This window comes from Tachyglossus aculeatus, chromosome 5, assembly GCF_015852505.1.
Source record: "Tachyglossus aculeatus isolate mTacAcu1 chromosome 5, mTacAcu1.pri, whole genome shotgun sequence".
Lineage (NCBI taxonomy): Eukaryota > Metazoa > Chordata > Mammalia > Monotremata > Tachyglossidae > Tachyglossus > Tachyglossus aculeatus.
Window position 1 is genome coordinate 104005847 of NC_052070.1, and position 12364 is coordinate 104018210.

The 12364-nt window shown below is 40.9% G+C and overlaps 1 pseudogene; it reads right to left on the reverse strand.

Moving 5' to 3' along the window:
- Nucleotides 1–3902: 3902 nt before the first annotated feature.
- The window catches only part of LOC119928858, an 88024-nt pseudogene continuing 79562 nt past the window's right edge, over nucleotides 3903–12364 (reverse strand).

Here is a 12364-nt window from a genome sequence, read left to right on the forward strand (position 1 = left end):
TAAGATTCTTGAGGAACCCCTTAATGTAGGGGTTCATCAAGGGTCAGTTCTTGGTCCCTTCCTGTTCTCTATCTACACTCACTCCCTTGTTGAACTCATTTGCTCCCACGGCTTCAACTATCATCTCTATGCTGATGACACCCAAATATGCATCTCTGCCCCTGCTCTCTCTCCCTCCCTCCAGGCTCGTATCTCCTCCTGCCTTCAGGACATCTCCATCTGGATGTCTGACCGCCATCTAAAATTCAACATGTCCAACACTGAACTCCTTATCTTCCCTCCCAAACCCTGCACTCTTCCTAAATTTCCTATCATTGTTGATGGCACTACCACCCTTCACGTCTCACAAGCCCGCAAAGTTGGTGTCATCCGTGACTCCGCTCTCTCGTTCACCCCTCACATCCAATCTGTCACCAAAACCTGCCGGTCTCACCTCCGCAACATCGCCAAGATCCGCCTTTTCCTCTCCATCCAAACCGCTACCCTGCTCGTTCAATCTCTCATCCTATCCCGACTGGATTACTGCATCAGCCTCCGCTCCGATCTCCCATCCTCCCGTCTCTCCCCACTTCAATCCATACTTCACGCCGCTGCCCGGATCGTCTTTGTGCAGAAATGCTCTGGGCATGTTACTCCCCTCCTCAAAAATCTTCAGTGGCTACCAATCAACCTACGCATCAGGCCAAAACTCCTCACCTTCGGCTTCAAGGCTCTCCATCACCTCGCCCCTCCTACCTCACCTCCCTTCTTTCCTTCTACAGCCCAGCCCACAATCTCCGCTCCCCTGCCGCTAATCTCCTCACTGTGTCTCGTTCTTGCCTGTCCCGCCATCGACCCACGGCCCATGTCATCCCCCTGGCCTGGAATGCCCTCCCTCTGCACATCTGCCAAGCTAGCTCTCTTCCTCCTTTCAAAGCCCTACTGAGAGCTCACCTCCTCCAGGAGGCCTTCCACTCCTTCCTCTCCCACACCTCCCCTTTTCCATCCCCTCTGCATATATATATGTATGTATTTATTACTCTTTTTTATTTGTACATATTTATTCTATTTATTTTATTTTGTTAATATGTTTTGTTTTGTTCTCTATCTCCCCCTTCTAGACTGTGAGCCCACTGTTGGGTAGGGAGCGTCTGTATATGTTGCCAACTTACACTTCCCAAGTGCTTAGTACAGTGCTCTGCACACAGTAAGAGCTCAATAAATACGATTGAATGAATGAATGAATGAATATTCCTCACAGAACACCCCATCTCCATCTGCAATTGTTCTCGTAGATTATCCATAGAGCTTTCTTGGTAAAAATATGGAAGTGGTTTGCTATTGCTTCCTTCCATGCAGTAAACCTGATTCTCCACACTTGATTCTCTCCCATGCTGCTGCTGCCCAGCAAAGGTGAGTTTTGACTTGTAGGGGATTGTCTTGCACTCTCTAGCTACTACCTAAGCTAGAAATGGAATGGGTATGCCACTGCTTGACTCTCCCTCCCATAGCCGAGACTGGTACAGTAGTGGAAACTCTCCAGGCATGAGCCCAAGAAAGGCAATAAATGCTATTGATTAATTACTTTATCTCCCTCTCCATTCAAGTAAAACTTCATTTGACTTTTCTCAATTTATAAATTCTTTTTATGGCATTTTAAAAAGTGCTTACTATGTGTCCAGCAATGTTCTAAGCCCAGGGTTAGATACAGGCTAATTAGGTCAGACACAGTTCCTATGGAAGGAGAACAGATATTAAATCCCCATTTTACAGTGGAGATAACTGAGACACAGAGAAGTGAGGTGACTTTCCCAAGGTCATGCAGCAGACAAGTGGTGGAGCCGGGATTAGATTAGAACCCAAGTCCTCTGACTCCCAAGACCATGCTCTTTCAATTAGGTAATGCTACTTCTATTCAACCTTGAATGATAGTTTGATGGCTTAATCATCACTTTGTCTTTCTTTTGGGACCATGTTTTCCTTACAGGTCATATAACAAATGGCTGAAATTGGAATATCTTATTGATAAATTAATTGCCTGACCATCAATATGAATCCAGTCATCATCTTCAAGTCCATAACTGATAAAAGTGTTTGGCAATATACTGATTTTTCATTAGAAACTGTATGGACTTCAACTGTCTTTAAAAAATAATTTTCTATGTACACAAAAGGGATTACAATCCTGAGCCACTTTTAATAATTCCCTTGGGATCGGATTTTCATAGTTATGTGTTGTGCAATTAACACACATTGATTTGCTAACTTTGACTTTAAAATATTCCCAAAGTGACTGTTTTTAAAGGGAAACACTGGTGAGTTGTCAAAGATGGTGTTACAGTCTGCTGCATCTGCAAATAAGCCCTGGGAAATGATTTGAGTGTTGATAGGAAAAAATATTAAAATATGATCAGGGTCTTACAATAAGGAAAAAAAAGTCACTAGGATACATGATATGCAGAAAATAAGCCAGAGAACCTAAAAGAAAGCACCCTTACCTCTCCTTATCAATTGATTTACTTTGTTTTAGGGATAATTTTTAGTAGAAAACTCTTGAAAGAACTTGCAGCAGAGACTTGCTTATGCTTAACCTGGTAATATAGTGAACAATAGAAAGAAAGGATTAGAGAGGAGAGGGAGTAGAGGTTATCCTAGACGATAGAGCAGTTTGGGTAGGACAAAGATTTTGTGGGATAAAGATGATTTTTGTAGCCTAATGATTCTGTTTTGGGGACTTAAGAAGGTGCATTAACTATCAGGAGAACATTTAATCAATAATTGCTGCAACACACCTATTTTGTTTCCTAGAAAACACATTTATCAAAGCCTCATTCACACATAGTACTCCTTCCGGAAGACAGTGCTCTGCACACGGTAAGTGCTCAATAAATATGGTCGAATTTAGTTGCTTCCCTGCTAGGAATTAAAATGGTAGGGACCATCTCTATATGTTGCCGACTAGTACTTCCCAAGTGCTTAGTACAGTGCTCTGCACATAGTAAGCGCTCAATAAATATGATTGAAAGACTGAATGAGTGAATGATATGGTGTACGGCATCTAAATGAAATGAGGGGTCACTGCCTTATAGCTTTCAAAATCTGATGGGAGTTTACAATCAATTTGCTACAAAACCTATAGCACTTGTAAATTTGAAACAGAAATTGGAAGCAATAGTGATTTTTTACAGGTCTTAATGTGAATATTTATGGAGTTCAAAGCTGGATAGGGAATAGGGCTTCTCAGGGAGAGGTCAAGAAACTAGAAGACATAAATACCCCATGTGGGGCAGGGACGTGTCCAACACGATTTGCTTGTATCCACCCCCATGCTTAGTATAGTGTCTAGCACATAGTAAACACTTAACAAATACCATTATTATTATTATTTTTATTATTATTATAAAGACAGAAAGAATCAGAACAGAAGAGAGAATCAATCAATCAACCAATAAATAGAGAGATTGAGGAAGGCAGAGAAATAAAGGTGGATAAAGGAACAGAGTAATTTTGTTAATCTGAGAAGCAAGGTGGCTCAGTGGAAAAGGCCCGGGCTTGGGAGTCAGAGGTCATGTGTTCTAATCCCAGCTATGCCACTTATCGGCTGTGTGACTTTGGGCTAGTCACTTAACTTCTCTGTGCCTAAATTACCTCATCTGTAAAATGGGGATTAAGATTGTGAGCCCCACGTGGGACAACCTGATCACCCTGTATCCCCCAGCGCTTAGAACAGTGCTTTGCACATAGTAAGCACTTAACAAACACCATCATTATTATTAATCAATCCAAGTATTTATTGAGTGCCTATTACGTGCAAAGTACTGTTCTCAGCACAAGGAAGAATAGAATAGAATTAGTAGACATGATTCTTGCTCTCAAGGATCTTACAGTCTAGATGAGGAGACAGTCACTGGAATACATCAAAGTTAGGCAGGAATAACTAAAATGAGAACAGGAATAGATAAAAACACTTGGAAGCAGTCATTGAGAAAGAACTAGAAGAAAAAGAAATTGAAAAATCAGCAGAGAGGGACACAGAAGGACAGTGAAGTGGTTACTGGCACAGTCACATACATATACAAAGTTGCCTGTAGAGGCACACATAGCGATAGACAGTCACCAACTCTCATCTAGACACTCTTCAATAGTTAACATCAACCTTCTTCCATTACTGTCATCAGCTGTCTTCCATTTCCATTGCCCCATCGGTCATGGCGATAGTTGATGGGGCTGCTTTCTCCCTCTAGGTCCCAGGCATGGCTGCTTTGCACACAGAAAAAGCAGTTCCAGAAACTTCTAGAAAACAGCTGGCTGATGTGGTCATGATAGATGTGCTTGGGGCACATATAACGTGTCTTTTATATTGTTACATTGCACTCTCCCAAGCTCCTAGCACAATGCTCTGCACATAGTAAGTGCCCAATAAGTCTGGACTGTGAGCCCACTCTTCTAGACTGTGAGCCTACTCTTCTAGACTGTGAGCCCACTGTTGGGTAGGGACTGTATATGTTGCCAACTTGTACTTCCCAAGGGCTTAGCACAGTGCTTTGCACGCAGTAAGTGCTCAATAAATACGATTGATTGATTGAATAAGTCCAATTGATTGATTGGTTGGGACAGCTATGGCAGGAACAGGAAAGGAAGAGTAAGGCAATCCAATGACAATGAAAGAAAAGAGGAAAGGTAGGAAGGAGGAGACGAAGTGGGTGAGTAATATTGACTGTCTCTTCTTTACTTACCTGCTACTGTTGCTGTCTACACCGATGTTGTTTTCATGCCCACTCTCCTGCGTTTGAGCTGAGAGAGAGGTATCAAGTAGTCCGTACTATCACTTTGGGCTCAGGAGAATAGGACTCAAAAATATGTGACCATCCCGTCTACCATGGGACAAATGGTCACCTTAGTCTTTATTGTTTATGAGACTTTGCTAAGTTCTCACTATGTTGCAGGAACTGCACTAAGCACTAAGCTGGATACAAGGTTATTGGTTTGGACACAGCTCCTGTCCCACATGGGGCTCCAAGTCTGACACAGGAAGGAGGAGGATTTAATCCCCATTTTACAGATGAGGTGACTGAGGCATCGAGAAGTTAAGTGACTTGCCCAAGACCAAAGAGCAGACAGTGGGTGGAGCTGGCATTAGAACCTGGTTCTGCTGACTTTCAGGCACAAGCTCTTTCCATTAGGCTACACTTCTTATTTAATGAATTGCACTTGTGGTGTCATACAATTTATTATTCCTATTTTCTTCTTTAAGGCACCTTTCACCTCCTGATTTCTCAAGCTATAGGTCAAGGGATAAGCATGGATCACAGTGGTGTAGAACATGGAAGCAATTTTATCAGTGTCCAGTGAATGATTTGATTTGGGCTGTAAGTACATGAAGATGATGGTCCCATAAAATATGGTAACATATGTTAAGTGGGAGGTGCAGGTGGAAAAGGCTTTATGTCTCCCTTCAGAAGAGTGAATCCTTAAGATGGCCAAGAGAACAAAAATGTAAGAGATGAGGACAATCAGAAGTGAGCTTAGCATTTTAAAACAAGCAAATGCAAAAATCAGCCTCTCTTTGATGTGGGTGTCAGAGCAAGACAATGCTAACAAGGAGACCTCATCACAATAGAAATGATTAATGACATTGGAGTCACAGTAGGAGAAATGAAATGTCAGAAATGTGTGAAAAAATGCAACCAAAAATCAGTATAGGTAAGTACCAGCCTCCAGTTGGGTACAGAGTTTCCAAGACATCACAGTGGTATAAAGAAGAGGTTGGCATATTGCCACATAACGGTCATATGCCATCCATGCCAGGAGTAAAAGTTCTACACCTATAAAAGTGATGAAGCAACATAGCTGAATAGCACAGGCTACGAAGGAAATGCTTTTCAACTCTACAAGCAAATCCACCAGTATGTTGGGAATGATGGAGGAGGCATAACAGAAGTCAGCAAGGGCTAAATGGCTTAGGAAAAAGTACATAGGACTGTGAAGTCGAGGTCTGAGCCCAATTAATCCAATTAGTCCTAGATTCCCCATGAAACTGAGTGCATAGATCAATAGAAAAAGCACAAAAAGGATGGCCCGCATCTGTATGCTATGAGCCCCACCAGAATGAACTGCATCGCAGCTTTGCACATAGTAAGCACTTAAAAATGCTATTATTATTATTATTATTATCATTATTGTTACCTTGCCCCATGAGATCCTCCAGATTTCCCAGACTTTAACCCAAGAGGTGGTATTTTATTAACGAAGCAAGAGTAAGGAGGTGTGTGATTCTCTCAGGCCAACGGGAAAACATTTAGCATAACATAATGGAATAACGGAATAACATTTAGTTTAAAGTAAACTTCCCCCTCCCAATATATTTGTAGACAGTCAGCCTCAAAAGCATCTACTTGTAGTAGTAGTAGTAGTAGAAGCAGTAGTACCAGTTATTGATACAGAGAAGCAGTGTGGCTCAGTGGAAAGAGCATTGGCTTGAGAGTCAGAGGTCATGGGTTCTAATCCTGGCTCCACCACTTGTCTGCTGTGTGACTTTGGACAAGTCACTTAACTTCTCTGTTACCTAATGAATAACCTCACCTGTAAAAATGGGGAATGGCTGTGAGCTCATTGTGGACAGGGAATGTGTCTGGTTGTTTTTGTATTGAACTCTCCCAACTGCTTAGTAGAGTGCTTTGCACACAGTAGGAACTCAATAAATATGATTGAAAGATTGAACAGTCCTTCTTGGATCTTGAACAGTTTGAGGTTCTGCACCTTTTTATTTTCCCAGTTTTTTAACAGGTTACTGTTAACATAAAACAAGTATAGAAAAAATTAATGAAGAGCTATGCCCACTTTGGCATATGATACAGAAAAGATTAGGAACCTGCGGTCAACAAGTATCAGTGGTAGCATTCATTGAGCACCCATTTGGTGTGGTTCAGTGTACTAAATGCTGGGAAGTACAGACTATCAAAGTGACTTGTTCCCTGCCCACAAAAAGCTTACATCCTACCGGGGGAAGCAAACACAAAAATATAAAAAATAAGCACAGAATATTTTTTATAATTTTGTCTGCAGTTTAAATTTATTCAAAAGAGAGCATTTCCTTTCTACTTTGATTAGGGCAGTTACTTCATATGCCTAACAGGTGGTCCTCAAAATAAACAGAAACTTTCTTGGTGAAAAACTTCAACATCAGATAATCAAGACTCTAAGTAATGACCTTGGTATTGAATAAATGCAAAGTTCATAACAGAATGAACATGCTTGTGTGAGTTCTTAGAAGAGAATTCACCATGAAGCAGAGATTCAACTCCCTTTTCATGTACAACAGTGACTCTCCCCTGCTTCAAAGCCTCAGAGAAGCAGCGTGGCTCAGTGAAAAGAGCCCGGGCTTGGGAGTTAGAGGTGGTGGGTTCTAATCCCGGCTCTGCCACTTGCCTGCTGTGTGACTTTGGGCAAGTCACTTAACTTCTCTATGCCTCAGTTACCTCATCTGTAAAATGGGGATTAAGACTGAGCCCCGTGAGGGACAACCTGATTACCTTGTATTTACACCAGCACTTAGAAAAGTGCTTGGCACATAGTAAGTGCTTAACAAATACCAACATTATTATTATTATTGAAGGCATATCTTCTCCAAGGGGCCTTCCCTGACTAAACCCTCCTTTCCTCTTCTCCCAATCCCTTCTGCATCACCCTTATTCCCTTTATTCATCCCCCTTCCTAGCCCCACAGCACTTATGTACATATCTGTAATTCTGTAGTTGAGAAACAGCCGTGGTTCAGTGGAAAGAGCACGGCTTTAGGAGTCAGAAATTGTGGGTTCTAATCCCGGGTTTGCCACCTATCAGCTGTGTGACTTCGGGCAAGTCACTTAACTTTTCTGTGCCTCAGTTACCTCATCTGTAAAATGGGGATTAAGACTGTGAGCCCCACATGGGATAACCTGATTACCTTGTATCTACCCCAGTGCTTAGAACAGTGCTTGGGACATTCATTCAATTGTATTTATTGAGCTCTTACTGTGTGCAGAACACTGTACTAAGCACTTAACAAATGCCATCTTTATTATTATTAATTCTCTTATATTAATGTCTGTCTCCCCCTCTAGACTCTAAACTCACTGTGAATAGGGGATGTGTCGGTTTATCATTAGGTTATACTATCCTAAGTGCTAGTGCAGTGCTCTGCACAATGTAAGTATTTATCAATATGGTTGACTGACTGACAAACTCGTGTCTCAAGAGAAATTAGATCCTAATTTCTAATTTCTAGATCCTTGTATCTAACCCAGTGCTTAGAACAGTGCTTGGCACATTCATTCAATTGTATTTATTGAGCTCTTACTGTGTGCAGAACACTGTACTAAGCACTTAACAAATGCCATCGTTATTATTATTAATTCTCTTATATTAATGTCTATCTCCCCCTCTAGACTCTAAGCTCACTGTGAATAGGGGATGTGTTGGTTTATCATTAGGTTGTACTATCCTAAGTGCTTAGTGCAGTGCTTTGCACAATGTAAGTATTTATCAATATGGTTGACTGACTGACAAACTCATGTCTCAAGAGAAATTAGATCCTTAGATGTGTGTATATAAAGCACATGCATAGGCCAGTCCATTTAGCTAACATTAGTGCTAATATGTGGGGAGAGCACAGATGTTTGGTATAGACATAGTGCTGGCCATCCTCTTTGGCAATCAGTTTCCTCATTGGGATACAGACAAGAGTTGCCCTTTAGAGATCCATGTGGGGATGGAGGGGAGTGAAGTTAGTGACCACATACCTCTTTAAAGAAATAGGTGGCATCAAGAAAGGCGGCAACAGTGGCTGCCCAGAAAAGCTTGCCAGAGGTTGTTGAGCCCCAAGAACAGGGTTCATTTTTATTATCATGCCCTAGTGGAAAGAGAACGGGCCTGGAAGTCAGAGGATGTGGGTTCTATACCTGGCTCCACCACTTGCCTGCGTATGACCTTGGTCAAGTCACTTAACTTCTCTATGCCTCAGTTACCTTATCTGTAAAATGAGGATTTAGAATGAAGGACAGGGACCGTGTCCAACCTGAGTATCTTGTATCAACCCCAGTGCTTAGACCCATTCTTGGAACACTGTAAGCACTTAACACATACCACAATTATTATTATTATTATTATATTATTATTATCTACCAAATATAGCCTTCATGCTGGCCTATGTTCACCTTTCCTCAACCCATACATATCTTGGGCTTCTGGATAAGGAACATGCCTATCAACTCTGTTATACTGAACTCTCCCAAGCACTTAGTACAGTGCTGTGCATACAGCAGTCATTCAAGAAACATACTTATTAGTTTTCTTAAGCAGTTATGTTCTAGCACTTTGCTAAGCATTGGGGTAAGTACTGTACAGTCAGATCATAAACAATCTCTTTTCCATATGGGGCTCACAGTCTATGAAAGGAGGAGGGAAAATAGGCATTTTGTTACCATTTTATAGATGAGGTAACTGAGACACAGAGAAGGTAAATGAAGTTAAGCCCATTGTCACAAATACGGTAAGTGGTGGAGCTGGGATTAGAACCCAGGTTTCCTGATTCCCAGCCCTGTGCTCTTGTCATTAAGCCATGCTACTTCCCTGCCCGAGAGCTGACCCTGATCTTAGATATCTTGATTTGCATTTGCATAATTTCAGTCCGAAATAAAATCAAGGGTTTCCAAGTGACTTCAGGAGCATCTCAATAAATACCCAGTGAGATTCATAGATAAAATAAAATCCATAAGCAGAAAAGCAATTCCATAAGCCACAGGGATTGGGTCTTCTAACTCTGTTGTGCTCTTTCAAGTCATTAGAACACTGCTCTGCACAAAAGGAAGATAAGATTATCCTATCAGGACTGCAGTAAGTGGTGAAAATATGAGGGTCTAATGACAATATTAGAGGAAAATACTGGCAGAGGCAACATATATTAAGGTCAATTAGAACAAGAAGGCAATATAAAGTATTAATAATAATGGGATTTGTTAAGCACTTACTATGTGCCAAGCACTGTTCTAAGCACTAGGTTAGATACAAGGTAATCAGGTTGTCCCACGTGGGGCTCACAGTCTTTATCCCCATTTTCCAGATGAGGTAACTGAGGCCCAGAGAAGTGACATGACATGTCCAAGGCCACACAGCAGACTGGTGGTGGAGCCGGGATTAGAAGCCGTGACCTCTGACTCCCAAGCCCACACTCTTTCCTCTGAGCCACGCTGCTACTCAAGGATTAATAATTAATAATTAATTTAAAATATTAGTATCAAGCATGCAAATAGCTATAATGATATTATTTGTTGTCATTTATGTTAAATGTTTATTTTAAAGGAGAATTTAGTTGTGTTCACCTTTAAGGAAATTCCTTCAGCAGGAAGTACTGGAGCAGAAGACAAGATGGCAGCAGCAGCAGCAGCAGCAGCAGCAGCAGCAGCAGCAGCAGCAGCAGCAGCAGCAGCAAGTCAGCTCATAAAGACAGAAAACTTACCTGCCCACCACTTATTTGCAATTCTGAAAAACATGAATTACCTCTCTTAATTAATGGAAAAATAATTCAATAGTGATGGCAGCATTTTGTTCTGAATGAAGCAACCCCTTAATATTTTCCTTAAAGTGAGTTAAATAACTTATCTTGTCAAGTAAACATTTGTTTTGGTTCTGAACATTAAAAAAAATGCAGAACGAAACCTGACAATCTGACTGACCTGAGTGGGGGACGTTGTTTTTCCTCACTGGGTTCTTGCTTGAAGCTGCTGGAGCATCTTATTTGTTTCTGCTTCCCTCTAAGGACCTCAGTCTTGCCCCCTATTCCCAGGGTACAGTGGAATCACAAAGGGAATGCCAGCTCCCTGAGAGCAGAAGAATGATGTTGTCTCCTAATTAGACAGCACTCTACTCTGTAATCCTTAAATAATCAATGTTCAAGGACTTTCCTCTTTGAGAACCAGGGAATTTATTGCTTTCAGTAACTTAAATGTCCCAGGGCAAAATAAAATAAATATCCAGGATACTTAGACTGTGAGCCCCAAGTGTTCAATCTAATTTTCTTATATCTTATCTTAGTGCTTAGTACAGTGCTTAGCACATGATAAGTGCTTAGTAATAAGTTATTATTATCATTGTCAGCCTATGCAAATTTAAATTGAGTGAGGAGAATTGCTGGACGAATTTGGACAAATAATGTGATATATTTTGGGCTAGGTAGTGCTGGGAACTAACTCTATACATTACTGGTCCACGGTGGAAGGAATCTTCAATATTTATATTGATTGAGGGCTAGTCTTCTGTATGTGTCCATCCAGACCCACATTACCTCAAGAAATCTCACCTCAAAATGCATTTGGATTTGAATTATCCCTATAACATTCAGATATTTTGAGTGGGTGGATTTATTTGCTCAGGAAGATTCACCTCAAGGTGTCATTTTAGGCCCCGATTATCATGGCAGTATATATATTAATATAGAGACTCCTGCATGCTTGAAGAAGACCATGTATCTTATTACGTATTGTGATTCTAGGATTGGTGATGACATCCTGTCATGAATGGGAAACTTGGTAAAGATGGGAAAAAAAGAATAGGGGGATAAATATTCATAATAACAATGATAATTCTGGTATTTGTTAAGTGCTTACTATATTCCAGGCACTGTACTAAGTGCTGGAGTGGATACAAGCAAATCGTGGTGGATGCAGTCTCTGTCCCATGTGTTGCTCACAGTCTCAATCCCCATTTTACAGATGAGGAAACTGAGATTTAGTAACTCTTTGTCTAGGAAAATGATCATTAAGAGCAGCATGGTATAGTGGATAAAGCACGGGCAAATTGCAAATGTGTGAAATCAGGCAAATCACTTAAATCCTCTAAATCTCAGTTTCCTCATCTGTAAAATGGGGATTGAGACTGTGAGCAACACATGGGACAGAGACTGCATCCACCACGATTTGCTTGTATCCACTCCAGCACTTAGTACAGTGCCTGGAATATAGTAAGCACTTAACAAATACCAGAATTATCATTGTTATTATGAATATTTATCCCCCCTATTCTTTTTTTGCCATCTTTACCAAGTTTCCCATTCATGACAGGATGTCATCACCAATCCTAGAATCACAATACGTAATAAGATACATGGTCTTCTTCAAGCATGCAGGAGTGACTATATTAATATATATATATATATATTGCCATGATAATCGGGGCCTAAAATGACACCTTGAGGTGAATCTTCCTGAGCAAATAAATCCACCCACTCAAAATATCTGAATGTTATAGGGATAATTCAAATCCAAATGCATTTTGAGGTGAGATTTCTTGAGGTAATGTGGGTCTGGATGGACACATACAGAAGACTAGCCCTCAATCAATATAAATATTGA